At 34.0% G+C, this 17,257-nt stretch overlaps 1 long non-coding RNA gene across 1 annotated transcript in view; it reads left to right on the top strand.

Annotated features, from left to right (window-relative positions):
- Positions 1–14,484, top strand: part of LOC149807442 (uncharacterized) — a 32,185-nt gene extending 17,701 nt beyond the window's left edge. The window contains exons 2-3 of the long non-coding RNA XR_016415438.1: positions 12,185–12,256; positions 14,412–14,484. This is a non-coding gene — a long non-coding RNA (uncharacterized LOC149807442). The remainder of the gene's footprint in view (positions 1–12,184; positions 12,257–14,411) is intronic.
- The last annotated feature ends 2,773 nt before the right edge of the window (positions 14,485–17,257 follow it).

The raw sequence follows: 17,257 nt of genomic DNA, 5'->3' as shown, positions 1-17,257 counted from the left end.
TCACAACAACCATTTTGAATCATGGTGCAAATTTTACAGCTGTGGAAGTTTAGGAATGTATTATTCAAGCACAACCTAAACACTATTTAGGGAGCACTCTACAAATATTACAAATTTCGGAAAGTATGACAGGTGTAATGTGAAATATTTTGCAACATGCAACATGGAGAGAATGATGGCATATCACTATTCTACTTCAGTGTATTGTGGCCCACATTTCTTTACATATTACTCTTATGGGCATTGTAGATTACCTAAGCACGCATCCAACCAATCTATCTGCTCCGATACATTCAAAACATCACTTGGAATTAATCTAAAGTACTGTGTCTCGTCTTTAACAATGATTAAAATAGGGTAAATAATTTTGGAAAAGTAGATAATACTATATTTCAAATGTGCAATGATTAATTACAAAATATATAATAGATAAAAAATAAGTTATATTAAAAATAAGTTATCAGTTCCTTTCTTTACAATTTAACTTTGAAGTCCAGAAAGTGAACATGATCAGACAGAGCTAGCATTTCTGTTATAGGTGCACATCTGAAGTAGTCTATGCATTAAAACTCAAATTAACCCATTCACGGTGTACCAGAAAAGGTGGAAGATAAACAATCTCTGCACTTTTTATAATATTATCAATAAATAGACTCTAGATTATACAACTGATTTTCTATCCTCTTGTTCACAAGACACATTGTCTTATAATCCAAGAAACTCAACCAATATCACTTAATATCAGTGTAGAACCTCTTTGACTGTTTTCAACTTCTGTCAGAAATGTATGGTTATCCCAAGTCAGTTAAGGTCATTTATAAAAATAATAATAATGAGGACTTTGTATAGCGCCTAATCTTAAGAAGCTCTAAGCGCTTTACAACATTAGACAACACCTATAAGATAAGAAACATAATAATATTATTACAGAGACAAACAACAAACAACAGAAAAACATTAAAAAAATAAAAAACATGCTGAGAATATTTTAGGTAGGAAACATTATTAGGTCTTTAACTTTGTTCTTGCTGTCGAAATAAGTGAGTTTTGAGAGCACTCTTGAATTGGCTCACTGTGTCTTTGTGTCTAAGGTCAGTGGGCAATTCATTCCACTTTGCTGGGCCCTGGTATGCAAAAGAACGCTGTCCATATGACTTTGTTTTCATAGTGGGAATAATGAGTATACGATTGTCAGATGAGTGAGGTCAGATAGGTATGTTGGACTAGAGTCCGACAGTGAAATGTTGCACAGAGAACATATTTTGTGTTTGATTCTGGATCAAATGGTGTGCTCTGATAGTGGTACTCTAAGTATGATCCGAGCAGCTGTGTTTTGAACTCTTTGAAGTTTCTGGAGTAGATATTGAGATGAACCAGACATAATTGAGTTACAATAGTCCAGTCTTGAAAGTACTAATGAACACACAAGTGTTTTAGTGGCATCAACTGAAAGATATTTGCGAATTGAGCTGATGCATCTCAGCTCAAGATATGCAGCCTTGCTTATGTTCATGACATGTTCGTTCATTGTGAGAGTACTGTCCAGAGTAACACCTAGGTTTCATACTGATCGTGTGACTCTAATGTTGGCGTTGCTGATATTTATTGTTTTAGGTAAAGGATGTGAATGAGAAAGTCTTTGTGTTGTGATCAGAATGACTTCAGTTTTATCATCATTCATCTACAGCTTGTTACAAGTCATCCATGATTTCACATCAGAAATGCACCTCTTTACACCTTGGATGGTAGCATCAACTTCAGTTGGGTGGCTAATTTTGTATATTTGCGTGTCATCAGCGTACAATTGATGAGACACTGGATGATGATCTATGACACTTGAGAGCGACTGTGTGTCTAGAATGAAGAGAACAGGTCCAAGAACAGACCCGTGGAACACCATAACATAGATCAACTGGGTTGGAGTGTATTCCATTTGCAGATACAATTTGTGTCCTGTTGACCAAGTATGACTTGAACCACTGTAAGGCTGTATCATGAATGCCAAATACATGCTGGAGATGGTGAAGTAATATATCATGGTCTATTGTGTCAAATGCTGCAGACAACTCAAAGAGGGTGAGGACTGTAATCTTTCCATTATCCAATGCAGAGAGAATGTCATTAACTACTTTTAAAAGAGTAGTTTCAGTACTGTGGCAAAGGCAATATGCAGATTGTACATTGCTAAAAAGACTGTTTGAATTTAGATGAGATACATGCTGGGATAGAACAATCTTTTCTAAGATTTTTGAAATGAATGGGAGATTAGAAACTGGGCAGTAGTTCTTTAAATCGTTATGGTCTAGTGTTGGTTTCTTCAGTCGAGGCTTTACAATGGCAGTTTTGACAAATGATGGGAATTCCCCAGATGAGAGAGAGGTATTAATAACATCAGTCAGTGAAGGCAATATTGGGTCTAAGAACTCAAGCAGCAGTGATGTTGGAATTGGATCAAGTTCACATGACTTTGGTGCACTCTTCAACACGATTGTACGTACAAAGTCCATAGAGACAGGTTCAAATGCTGCTAATGGCTGCCGCTCAAATTCTGTATCCCAACTGTATGGTGATGACGAGTCAATTGAAATTTTGGCATCATAAGTAAAGTCATATTATACTTAATATACATTTCCTAAATGATCATGTATATATCTATGAATTTCATATGTATAAAATAAAAAATGACTATTTTTTCTTCATATTTAAATACAATAGAACAATGTTTGTAACGTTTGCCCAGTAGATGAATTGTGTAGCAATGCCAATCATTTCCCATTGAGACTGTCACAGAATGGACAAATGTGTGGTTGGAATGCTGCTTATGAAGAATATAGATACAACATGCACACAAAATTAAGATCTTTTAATTAGATGATTATGATGAATAGAAAAAAAAATATATTGCACAACAGTAAAAAAACAAAAAAAAAATGCAGTTAAACCATCCTTAAGTATTCTGTTTTTAAAGTTCTAAAGAGCATTTGATGTTCACTGGTATTTCCGCACTGAATTATTTTCAGTGATTATATACGCCATCCAATGGCTTTTTTACTGCTTAGGTATGCCCTCCAATGGCTTTACTGCATAGGTACGCCCTCCAATGGATTTACTGCATAGGTATGCCCTCCAATGGCTTTACTGTATAGGTACGCCCTCCAATGGCTTTACTGCATAGGTACACCCTCCAATGGCTCCTTCATTGTGTAGGTGTGCCTTTCAATGACTTCTCCACTGTAGCGAATGATAGGGTAATTCCAATGACTGGGGTTCCTGTGTCCCGATGTTTTTAGGATATCCCAGGTTTGTCCACCATTGTGGCAGGATTCCCTGGCAAGCACACTTCCTCCCTTCAGCTGTCTCTCAAACTAGTCCTAACTAAACCATTCATGTGACTGGGGCTTCCATGTCCCGACGTTCATAGGATGTCCTGATTTGTCTGCCCTTGTGGCAAGATTTGCCTGGCTAGCACAATCTTCCATTAGCATTCTCAACCTGGCCTGATCTGCCCAGGTTGGAAGCAGCTACAAAAAGAAAGTTGTTTTCAATCATATATTATAGTGTTAATGTGTACATTACATAGAGTGACTTGTATACAGTGCCATCATGCTCTGTTTTATTTCACTGCTCTTTTTATGTCATGTATCAATTACTTTTATCTCCGCAACTAAATGAAAACAAACCTAACATTTTACGAATGACAATGAAAATATGAAATATTTGCATTGCTGCTGACAAATCATAATATGTTCAACGTACTACCATTGTATAGTTGGATATGAATTATAATCAGTATATTTGACATAATAGTCTGTAGGTTTTAAACAATGACATAACATTACACATGTAAGTAGTGAAAACAATCTACTAGTTTGTGTTCTATAGTGGACTTTGGATAATGCGTTTTAGTACAGTTGACTTCAGATAATATATGTTCAGGTCTTTATTATACTGTGAATCTAAACTTATTTCATGCATAAATGAATGAACGAAATAAGTTTATGTCAGTTTGTGACAGAAATTGAAATGGGTTGCTAAGGGTGACAGTAGCAAAACAGAATAGTGGATATCTTTTGGAATGAAGATAAACTAGTGTGCATGGAACAACACGCTTTGTACAGGCCTGCAAAGGCAAGTCAAGTAAAGCTTGTATTATTTTAGTAATTTACATACATTTCACATTATTTGTATGTATGCAATTGACATAATAATGTTGGAAAGATGGATTTATATTATCACTTTATTTGTATGTATGGCCACTCTTGGAACTATATCTCTGATACCAATTTGATCTAACTTAAAATGTGGGCTTGTAGCATCAAAATTTTGGATGAGTTCAATAATGAGTGAGATTCACACAATGTCATATGAATGATGTAATCTTTGATCTTTTTGACTGGACTTGTCACTGCTCTGAAAGCCGTTATTATTGCTTTTGTCTTTGTAGTTCTTCTTGCTGCAGTTGCAGATATCTGTTATCTTTTAAGATTAGTATTTGTCTTTCTTTTTCCTCTTTCTGCAATTGCATAATTTCTTCTGAAGCTAAAAAAATTTTCAAATATAATATGTTGTTTAGAATGTTATGAATATCTATATTTTGAATATTATTTTCATAATAATAATGTTTGTAGGGATCAGTTAGTTAATGACATTTTAATGCTAATATCCTATAAATAGGTTTGTACTGTAAGATGAATTATGTATCTAATGAAAAAATTGATTCATTCATAGGTTCCAAGGTCAAGCTATAGGTGCAAGTAAACATTTGGTGATCTGACAAGTACATGTGTTCTGATTTGTACATGTAACCCATGCGATCCTTATTTACTTGTAAAGTGATTTCAAAAAGTCAAAATTATTAAGTCAGCCTCGTATTGCTATTGTGCAATAGAATTCTGCATAAAATTTAATGCTTAGAATTAAGCATTCTTAGTATGTTATTAGTCTTAGAAGAGTTATTGATAGAGAAGAAATTATTTATTTCATTTAGTCAATCTGTGGAATTATAGTGCTCTAACACTCATTTAAAGACTATTTGGATATATAATCTGATAATAGTAGTACAAAATGTATGTGAATTCATTTCCAGACTATTTGGATTTATAGCTGTATTGGAATTACCGTGCATCCATCTAAAGATATTTTGAGATTATATCAGTGACTTATTCTGCATTGTTGAACCATCAGAATATTACTGACTACCATTTGGAATATCTTTGGAACTTTAGGAATTGATAGAACAATTAGAATTTTAGGATTCCATTCACCATACTGTAGGTTATTTTTTATTCCTTCACTTTGTATTATAGGGAAATACATTTGTGTTTTCAATGTCACAAAACTTGTTAGTTTTACCTTTTGTTAAGGGCATAGAGTCGTAACAACAAAAACAAAGACATAAGTCAGGTGGGCCCAAACTCCTACAATCAGTTATGGAAAAAGATCAGTCATACAATGAAAATTAATTATACATAACACTGTAGTATTAATGGACTTGCAACCCTAGTATGGCATTATGGAGCAAATAAGAAATCTATCATAAAAGTAAAGCACCGATTTAAGAAAGTGAAACATTGGCAGAGCTTACATTAGTTATAAATCTTATGGTAGAGTAGAAGTGGCCAAAAATATATTTATATATATGAGCTGTGAAAAATGGTATATAGCAACCAAAAAGAACAATTTCCCAATAGGTTCAAGCTTGCTTAGGTAGCTATAAAAATGACCCTTCAAACACCAAACTGTAAAAGTTTGACATCTCACACAGATAAAACAACAATTAAGCTCAGAAGCAACATATTCATGCTTATACAACTAGATGCAACATGTCTAAAAAATTGTTTTCAATAGAGCTCTGACATAATGGATCAGGAAGAGATATAAACAAATATTGAACACACAAGTGTTTTAGTGGCATCAACTGAAAGTATTTGCAAATTGAGCTGATGCATCTCTGGGCTGATTCCATCTGCAATAAAATCTATGCTAGGCTGATGCCAGCATGATTGTGTATCCTGGGCTGATCCCAGCTCTAGTAAAATCTGTGCTAGGCTGATCCCAGCATTCAAGTTTACTCTGGGCTGATCCCAGCTTAGGTAAACTATGTGCTAGGTTGATCCCAGCATGGTAGTGTATTATGGGCTGATCCCATCTTAACTAAATATATGTTAGGCTGATAGCTTATGAGTGTCCAATTGGGGGAAAAATGCTAGGCTGATCCCAGCTCAATATGAAAGACTGATTCCCAATCGGTGTTAGGCTGATCCCAGCATGACAGTGTATTCTAGGTTGAGGGCTGAAGCCAGCTCAACTTGAATTGGTGCTAGGCTGATTCCAGCTCAGTGTGAAAGACAAATTTCCAATCAGTGCTAGGCTTATAACAGCATGACAGTATATCATGGGCTGAGGGCTGAAGCCAGCTCAACTAGAATTGGTGCCAGGCTGATCCCAGCTGAGTGTGAAAGACTGATTCCCAATTGGTACTAGCTGATCCCAGCATTACAGTGTATTCTGGGTTGAGTGCTGAAGCCAGCTCAACTAGAATTGGTGTTAGGCTGATCCTAGCTCAATTTGAAAGACTAATTCCTAATGGGTGCTAGGCTAATCCCAGCATTACAGTGTATTCTGGGTTGAGGGCTGAAGCCAGCTCAACTAAAATTGGTGCCATGCTGATCCCAACTCAGTGTGAAAGACTTAATTTTCGATCGGTGCTAGGCTGATCCCAGCATTACAGTATTATGGGCTGATCCCAGCTCAAGTAAAATTTGTGCTAGGCTGATCCCAGTTTTCAAGTATAGTCTGGGCTGATCCCATCTTTAAGCAAAGCAATGGTAGGCTGATCATTTACATTATTAGTATAGCATATGAATGTCCAATTGGGGAACAATATTCCAACCCATGGCAGGCCCATGTGCATGAATAGCATAAAGACACAACCCAACGATGTATCCATTGCTCGGTCATGATGGGGGTGGTGGCGGGCCAGCAAAAATCCCTAAGAAAAGTTTGATGCAGAGACTCAAAATCCATTGTATGAACCTTGAAAAGCCAGTGATATGAACCCTACGTTCATTGTCTGTACATTTTCAAAACCAGAGAACTGACTGATCATCTGGTACTATATGTGATGCAATGTTACGTAAGATTATGTAATGTAGTTGGCTCTTTGAATTCAGCTGGCAAAAGCCCCATGAAGACAGTTAGTAAGAGGCTAATAACAAACTCTTGCATAATTCACTGTCTGCCTCTCAATTTCAAGGTACATGTACAACACCTGTATCCTAGTGTTAGCCACTGACTATGCCTTATCATCTGACATACATCACCTTACCACACCACCAATTCCTCCCTTAATGTCATTATCTGAGAAACCCCATTATTAAACCAGCAACATGTACCTAAAATAACTTGAGATCATCAAGTTGTGCATAAACTAAAATCTAATAAATTATCATTTTTAAAAAATGTACTTATCTGTGCTTGTCAGAAAAATCAAATTCTGTAATGGTCCCGCAGATTTCTGATTCTCGATGTAACACTGAATACATGGAGAATGAAAATTGTTGTAATTATCCAGCTTGAATATTTTCTTTCAATAGTAATTTATACAATATTTACTTGAATTATAAAATATACTCTTACTATGCACTTATTCATGCTTGTCAGAAAAATCTACAAGTAATGAAACTTCTCTTGTGAACAATTGCTTACGAATACAATGCACTTAATTTTATCTCATAGCTTTGAAAAGAACTGCCAAATGTTATCTGTCTAAGATTGTTTCAGAAACATTTAGATATTTTGAGCCACATGAGATCATTTATAATGAAATAAAGTTTCACCCTTCGTACATGATTATAAATTTCTCAGTTAACTACAAATTTTATAAGTCCAAAACAGAGTGACCAAGGTAGTTTACATATTTTAATTGTTTAAAATACCAGCTATGCAATGTCTTTCCAATACAAGAAACTTGGTGGCAAAATAATGTTCCCCATGAAAACTTAAATATAAAAATGAGGATGGGATACAAGCAGTGATGAAACAAAATAGAATCATGGCCCTCTATGTACTTGTCATAAAATCAGTTTAATATTATCAGCAATTTTTGTGAATGTAATTTGTACTTGAAAATTGATTTAACACAAAACAGAATATTAAAGTAAATTTTAGTACAATGTTGTACAAGGAACATGAGAAGTTCATACTGTTTCATTGGATTCTTCAATGTTTATTAATCCTCGATAGCTTTCAGTTTATCAATACAGAGATATAATGATGTAATTATAGTTGACTTACAAATTTTGAGAAGGATTTAAAGCTGTATAAGTTAATAATTTGTTCCACTGTATCCTAAAACAAGTCAGTCTACACCACAAAGCTTGATTTATGCCTTCAAGTTTTGGATTGTATTCTGGGTAATTTCATTTATGTCATCAAGATACAGTTCTTTTTACAGTTTTTGAACAGTCTGTACGCGATAGTTTTGTTTGCATTGTTCCAATTTTCACTGCATTCTACTTTTCTTATGAGTAAAATAAAAAGAGTGGCCACTAAGACCATAATTCAGTATTTAACATTTGCCACATTGTCTAGCAGGTTGGTATAAATGTGGTCAGTTAGAGTGCTAATATTTATGTTACCATTTTAGGTTCATTTGCAAGCTAGTCAATGTCTAATGATTCAATTAGTTCCACCTACTATCTGTTCCTTAACTGAGTATTACTACACCTAGTATATATGTATGTGTCCTTCTCCTGTGCAAGAACATTCATGATTTAGTTGTTGAATGATTGATGTCAATACTTTTCCCTGCCATTATTAGATTGAACAATTTCCAGACAGAATTAGTCTTACTACTGTTTTTTACTTGGCCGTTCTGATTTTCTGGGTTTTGTAATGTTCTATGTCTTCATATTTTATGTGATACGCATTTATACACAACTACCATGAAAAGGTGAGTTTATATATCAAGATCATCATCAGCATCATCAGGCATTTATGCAACAATTCCATGGAGAATTACCAAGATCCTTTAAGACTTTTGATCTAATCAGAAGGTCAAAATAATTAATGCTTAAAGGATTTAGGAGTAACTTATTTCTCAGCTTTCAAACCAAGCTTGATTCTAATGAGGACAAGGAAATCATGACTTAAGCCTACCCAAAGAATATGCATGCTTGACACACTTTTGTACAGATGCAATTTGTTAGAGTTTTAGCTTGATCAGTGTCTAGTCTTGGTTTTTGTACTGGTTGAATGCCAGCAAATTGCATGAAGTTCAGCCAGTTCTGATTTTCTTGATGAATGCTCAACTTAGATGGCACTGATCGAAGTGGAGCATTTACCACCAATGATAAAATGTACAATTCAAATGCAGTTACTCACTTTCAATACTTAAAAAAGCTTCTTTGGTAAGAGTAAGCAAATTATCATATATTTCTAAAAGTATAAAATTTTAATAGTAAACATCATCTTAAATTATGGTATAATAATTAAATATTTAAAACAAAGAAAAAAAGACCAATTTTTTTCAAATTCATCACCCCGGTTGTTGAATGATACTTATAATCCTTAAATAGTCTGGAAATGCACATCGTTTTGCATGCACCTAAGGATAATATGAGAAGTTTAAAAATCCTAGAGTTGTGTCTGGACATAGATGATACTTGCAGATATTAATTGCTGTAATATTGATATAGAGACTTTGCACACAACGTGCTATAGACACACTGATACACAAACTTGTGAGTAAAAACGAGTGTAATAGACTCAATAATACACACACTTTGGAAGCAAAACAAGTATTATAAACTCCGTGATATATTAATCTATAATTATCAAAAGATATTGAAACTGCCTTGATATAACTAAATATTAGTATATTCCATGCTGACTATGCCAGTAGTCTAAGTATAGACCATGCTACAGTTCTATGTAATGCCTTGAAGGTAGCAAACTCTTTTATTAGTAAATGGTAGATAAATGTCTGATTTAATAATTCATGTCATGACTGACTGAGCATTACATCAATTATGGTGAAAGAGTCTCACAAAAATCACAATTGGCAAGTCAAGCTAGAAGAAATTAACATTCATAGTATAGTCAACAGTGATACTGATTCACTAATCTATGTTACTTTGGATTATAACATTTAGTATTGCACTTAGCTTTGCACACATACTAGCTCATGGAAAGCATGATGAACTAAACTAAATATATTTGAAATACCAAATCCCTGTTTGCATGACACTATACTCTCTGTATACCCTTCTCGATGAGTATTATGGTGGTATGTACAGGTATTTAAACTAATATGTGTAATATAATTGCATAGATTAGCCAAAAATATGCTTAAGAGAGCGTGAAAAATGTAACTGTAAAGATGATTAATATACTGGATGAAGATATTTACCACCCAAACTATTATTGATAACTTAACCAATTCCTAAGGTTGTACCTATAACAAGTAATACCTGTAATTGATTACCCGAAGTTGTACCTACAAAAAGTAATACTTGTAACTGATTACCTAAGGTTGTACCTATAACCAGTAATTCTTGTAACTGATTACCTAAGGTTGTACCTATGGAAAGTAATACTTGTAACTGATTCAAATGTGAATAATCTAACAACCAAATTATCAAAGAGATAGAAATGTGAAATACCGGTAGTGGTAACAACAATAGTAGTTAAAATACTAGTTATAAACCCATTAACTTGGTTAATATTCCTATCTTTAATCATGATTATGTTGAGATGATTGTAGTACTAACTATGGTAGCCTGAATAAACCAATATGTCATGTTATCATCATAGTACTATGATAGCCTGAACAAGACACTATATCATCATGTTATCATGATACTAAGTATGGTATGCTATTATCATGATAGTAACTATGGTAGCCTGAATGAACCACTGTGTCATGTTATTATCATGGTACTAACAAAGGTAGCCTGAATGAATGACTATATCATGTTATCATCTTGGTACTAAATATGGTAGCCTGAATGTACCATTTCAACATATTAGGTATGGTAGGCTGATTGAACCATTTTGTGATGTCATCATCATGATCCTATTTTAGCCTAAATGAACCACTGTGTCATATTGGTATGATCCTGATAATCATCGGTATGTATCAACCAAATCAGGATTAGAGATAGGATTGCTAGTAAGGATATGGATTTAGAATTACCACTTTTACCACTATCACTTTTATCTCTATAATGGCATATACTCTTTTGTCTGCTCGTATAGTGTGCCATAGTTTCTTTCTCAAAATATATACATTTTATGTTTTGGTAACTGATACTTTGGCAGATAAAGTAGATCTTTTGGTAGATAAAGTGGATACTTTGTTTGTTACTTGTGTGTGCACGTTCATATTTGTGTGCAACATTACTATTTTTATTTTTAGTCATGACTCAGAATAACCCCTCAGTATGTGAATTTAATAAAGAATAATAGAGATGACACATTTGGGTATTACATTATTTTTGTTTGTTTTTCTGGTATTCATTGGTATTATTAAGTCTTTCTTGGAACCAATGAATGTTGACCTCTGTTGTGAAAACTCTATCACCAACACCTAAGTTTTGCACACAGCTAAACTGTTTGGAAAGTTATGGAAAATCATTTTGCCATTGTTTTTCCAAGATGGTTACTTTCTATAATTTTCCTACATGTGTATATGCCTTGGACAACATCGATAGTTACATATATGTATGTAATAAGCATGTTTAAGAACGTCCTTGATACATAGGGTTTTAGAAGTCAGGTTAGGGTCCTTGATCAGTATTTTGGATCATATGTTTGTTTTGCACATACCGATTGACAGGGGATATCTCAATCTTGTAATTAACGGCTATAAAGGAAAATCTGTCAGAAAATCCTTTCCAGTCTACCTCGTGTAATTGTTCGTCACTATAAATATGTTATAGCTGCTTCTTGATTAAATATTTATAAGAACAGATGGTGGGTTTATTTGAATCATGCAACTTTAATATAATCTGCCTACTGTTGCCTATTATTTTATTTGACATAGGATCTCAAATTAAAAAGAAAACATGAGTTTCAGCAGATCTTTACAGCCTTTAGCAGTATTGTTCATAAGATTTATGCATTTTGTTGTGTCATGTATTATATTTAATGATGTCGCTCATGATTATACATGACCTTTTAGGTGCCAAGGCACAGAAGAAGACATTAAGTGATGACCAAGATGAATCCAAGCAACTTCTGTCAAAAAAGCGAAGTAAGAATATGTTCCGTACATTTCTTTCCACTTGAGCTTTTGTATTAATATTCTTTCACAACCAAATGCATGCCATTTTCTGAGATGAGTAGTGTCAGACTCACTCGGCCTTCTTGTTAAACTTTCTTATATGTTGAGGGTCCTAGTTATCCCTGAGTTCATCTGTATGTCTGTCTCATATCTGCAGCAAAGCTCGCACCTTGTTCAAGGTAGTTCATCCAGTTTTCTAGTCTGTCTTGGGTGCATTATAAATCATACCTCAACTCCTGTCTTTAAAATTATGCACATATACTTGATACAGTTACAGTTTAGTTGAGGATTGTTGAGTCCCATCACACGTACAAGTTTAAAACCAGACCGTATCCTATCAGTGGAAGGTTTTATAAATTTGGAAAAATAAATTGTTAGCAATTATTGTTTTATTCATAATGGACCAAAGGCAGACCAGGGTACATTTCTCCTTTTAAATAATTAGAATTTATTTCCAGTCTGTATTTATTATCAAATATTGAAACAAATTGTAGCATCCAGATGTATACATGTTGAGATACGTCATCATCAATCCCTTAACCCAACTTGTCATTTGAGCACCACAGATGACTTCACAACCAATTCTCCCCATCTCTCCCTGTTCTCTAGTGCCCTTTGGGAACCTCCAAATCCCATGCCTTTCCACTCCTTAATGTTGTCTTCCCACCTCTTTTTTTGTCTGCCTCTACTTCTGTACGTTTTCACTGTGCCTTGCAAGATTGTTTTAGCCAGTCCAGATGATCTTGAGAACTCCGCCCAAGCCCGGGTGTAAAAGGAGGATGGTTAGGCATAGGGCTAGCAACCCGACCCTGTAAAACCCAACTTGGTACAAAAATGCCAAGAGAAAAAAAAAACAGAAACTGAAAGCCTGAGGGAGTAAGGGTCTTCTTCTGGAAGATGTATGATGCTATGTGCTGAAGACCGTGAGCCTGCGGAAGCCATAAAGCAGACCACCCTTCTATCAAACATGACAAAAATCACAAATGGTCAGTCAAGCTAGAAGAAATTAACATCCATGTTATAGTAAACATGATACTGATTCACTAATCTATGTTACTTTGGATTATAACATTTAGTATTGCACTTAGCATTGCACTCATACTAGCTCATGGAAAGCATGATGAACTAAACTAAATATACTTGAAATATCAAATCCCTGTTTACATGACACCATACTCTCTGTATACCCTTCTCTATGAGTATTATGGAGGTATGTACAGGTATTAAATGTAATATGTGTAATATAATTGCATAGATTAGCCAAAAATATGCTTAAGAGAGCATGAAAAATGTAACTGTAAAGATGATTAATATACTGGATGAAGATTTACCACCCAAAACTATTAGTGATGACTTAATCAATACCTAAGGTTGTACCTATAACAAGTAATACCTGTAACTGATTACCTGAAGTTGTACCTACAAAAAGTAATACTTGTAACTGATTACCTAGGGTTGTACCAATATAAAGTAATATTGTAACTGATTACCTAAGGTTGTACCTATAACCAGTAATACTTGTAACTGATTACCTAAGGTTGTACCTATAGAAAGTAATACTTGTAACTGATTCAAATGTGAATAATCTAACAACTAAATTATCAAAGAGTATAGAAATCTTCATTGCCGGTAGTGGTAACAACAATAATGGTAACAATACTAGTTATAAGCCCATTATCATGTTTAAGAACGTCCTTGATACATAGGGTTTTAGAAGTCAGGTTAGGGTCCTTGATCAGCATTTTGGATCATATGTTTGTTTTGCACATACCGATTGACAGAGTATATCTCAAACTTGTAATTAACGGCTATAATGGAAAATCTATCGGAAAATCCTTTCAAGTCTACCTCATGTAATTATTAGTCACAATAAATATGTTATAGCTCTTCTTGGTTAAATATTTATAAGAACAGATGGTGGGTTTATTTGAATCATGCAACTTTGGTATCATCTGCCTACTTTTGCCTATTATTTTATTTGACATAGGATCTCGAAATAAAAAGAAAAGATGAGTTTCAGGAGATCTTTACTTCCTTTAGCATTATTGTTCATAAGGTTTATGCTTTTTCTTGTGTCCTGTATTATATTTTATCATGTTGCTCATGATTATATATGACCTTTCAGGTACCAAGGCACAGAAGAAGAGATTAAGTGATGACCAAGATGAATCCAAGCAATTCCTGTCAAAAAAGCAAGGTAAGAACATGTTCCATACTATTCTTTCCACTTGAGCTTTTGAGCTTTTGTATTAATTGTCTTTCACAACCAAATGCATGCCATTTTCTGAGATGAGTAGTGTCAGACCCACTTCGCATTCTTGTCAAACTTTCTTATATGTTTAGGGAGCTAGTTATCCTTGAGTTCATATGTATGTCTGTCTCATATCTGCAGCAAAGCTCACAACTTGTTCAAGGTATTTCATCCAGTTTTCTAGTTTGCCTTGGGTCCATTATAAATCATACCTCAACTCCTGTCTTTAAACTTATGCACATATGCTTGGCACAGTTACAGTTGAGTTGAGGATTGTTGAGTCCTGTCACACCTACAAATTTAAAACCAGACCGTATCCTATCAGTGGAAGGTTTTATAAATTTGGAAAAATAAATTGTTAGCAATTATTGTGTTATTCATAATGGACCAAAGGCAGACTAGAGTACATTTCTGCTTCAAATAATTAGAATTTATTTTCAGTCTGTATTTATTATTACATATTGAAGCAAATTGTATCATCCAGATGTATATATGTTGAGAGTCATCATCATCAATCCCTTAACCAAGAGGTCGTTGGGGCACCACAGTTGACCTTATAACCAATTCTCCCCATCTTTCCCTGTTCTCTAGTGCCCTTTGGGAATCTCCAAATCCCATGCCTGTCCACTTTTTAATGTTGTCTTCCCACCTCTTTTTTTTGTCTGCCTCTACTTCCGCACCTTCGCACTGTGCCTTGCAAGATTGTTTTGCCATTACAGATGATGTTGAGACATGACCATACCACTTCAGTTTGTGCTTTTATACAGTGGTCAAGTGTATTTCATAGGCTCCTATGGTTCCTTGGATCCTGATGAGGACTTCGTCGTTGGTTACATGGTCAATGTATGAGATGCCCAAGATCTTGCGGTAGCGTCTCATTTCGAAGGTTTGAATCCTTCTTTGTAGATCTGATGTGAGCGTCCATGTTTCACAAGCATACAGAAAGATTAATATGACAATTGAGCACATCAGCCTTATCTTGGAACCAAAAGCAATGTTGGTATCTTTCCATATTAGTCTCACCCATGTTATTGCTGCTGTTGTCTGGGCAATCTTGCAAAGTAGTTCTGGAGCCCTCATCAGTGATTATTGATCCGAAGTACTTGAAGCTCGTGACTCTTTCCAGCTTCTTTCCACGGACCCTTATTTCTGCACTGATGCCATTGGTTTTGTTTGTCATCAGTTGTTTTTCTTTCGGTGCTAATCTCCATACTGTATGCATGGAAGTTGTGTCAAGGCGCTCAACCAAGTCAGCCAGTTCTTTTTCATCCCCTGCTAAACCATTAATATCATCTGCAAAGTGAAGGATGGTCATTGTTCTTCCTCTGATGCTGACAGTGCCCTTGTGGTAATGGAAGGAAGTATTTAATGTGAGTATTGCACCATAACATACTAGTGTAAGTTATATGCAAATTGAGAATATGGAGAATTGTAGGAGTCTTTACATAAGCAATGGACCAAGCGAATATCCCATCTCTAGATTTCTGTTGTAAGGATAAGTGTCTTTATTTTTCATAATTGTATTAGAATCATGAAACTCAAGATTCTTTTTTGTCATTTTGCTCACAGCAGTTTGGGCCTAATGTTTAGAAATACCTTTTCCTTCATAACTTGTAAACATACCTATATACTTTTCTGATACATAATATTGTTTATAATAGTAATGGATATTGTTATAGGTAAACATTATCAACATTAATATTGTTTGTGATAGTAATGGGTATTGCTATAGGTAAACATTATCAACATTAATGTTGTTTATAATAGCAATGGATATTGCTATAGCTAAACATCATCAGCATTAATATTGTTTTTAATAGTAATGGATATTGCTATAGCAAACATCATCAACATTAATGTTGTTTATAATAGTAATGGATATTGCTATTGGTAAACATCGTCAACATTAATATTGTTTATAATAGTAATGGATATTGCTATAGGTAAACATTATCAACATTAATATTGTTTATAATAGTAATGGATATTGCTATAGGTAAACATTATCAACATTAATATTGTTTATAATAGTAATGGATATTGCTATAGGTAAACATTATCAACATTAATATTGTTTATAATAGTAATGGATATTGCTATAGGTAAACATTATCAACATTAATATTGTTTATAATAGTAATGGATATTGCTATAGGTAAACATTATCAACATTAATATTGTTTATAATAGTAATGGATATTGCTATAGGTAAACATTATCAACATTAATATTGTTTATAATAGTAATGGATATTGCTATAGGTATACATCATCAACATTAATATTGTTTATAATAGTAATGGATATTGCTATAGGTAAACATTATCAACATTAATGTTGTTTGTGATAGTAATGGGTATTGCTATAGGTATACATTATCAACATTAATGTTGTTTGTGATAGTAATGGGTATTGCTATAGGTAAACATCATCAACATTAATATTGTTTATAATAGTAATGGATATTGCTATAGGTATACATCATCAACATTAATGTTGTTTTTAATAGTAATGGATATTGCTATAGCAAACATCATCAACATTAATGTTGTTTATAATAGTAATGGATATTGCTATAGACAAACATTATCAACATTAATATTGTTTATAATAGTAATGGATATTGCTATAGGTATACATCATCAACATTAATATTGTTTATAATAGTAATGGATATTGCTATAGGTATACATCATCAACATTAATATTGTTTATAATAGT

This window comes from Sinohyriopsis cumingii, chromosome 1 (genome assembly GCF_028554795.1).
Source record: "Sinohyriopsis cumingii isolate HCF-2022 chromosome 1, ASM2855479v2, whole genome shotgun sequence".
Taxonomy (NCBI): Eukaryota; Metazoa; Mollusca; class Bivalvia; order Unionida; family Unionidae; genus Sinohyriopsis; species Sinohyriopsis cumingii.
This window is presented reverse-complemented; position numbering and strand designations above follow the sequence as displayed.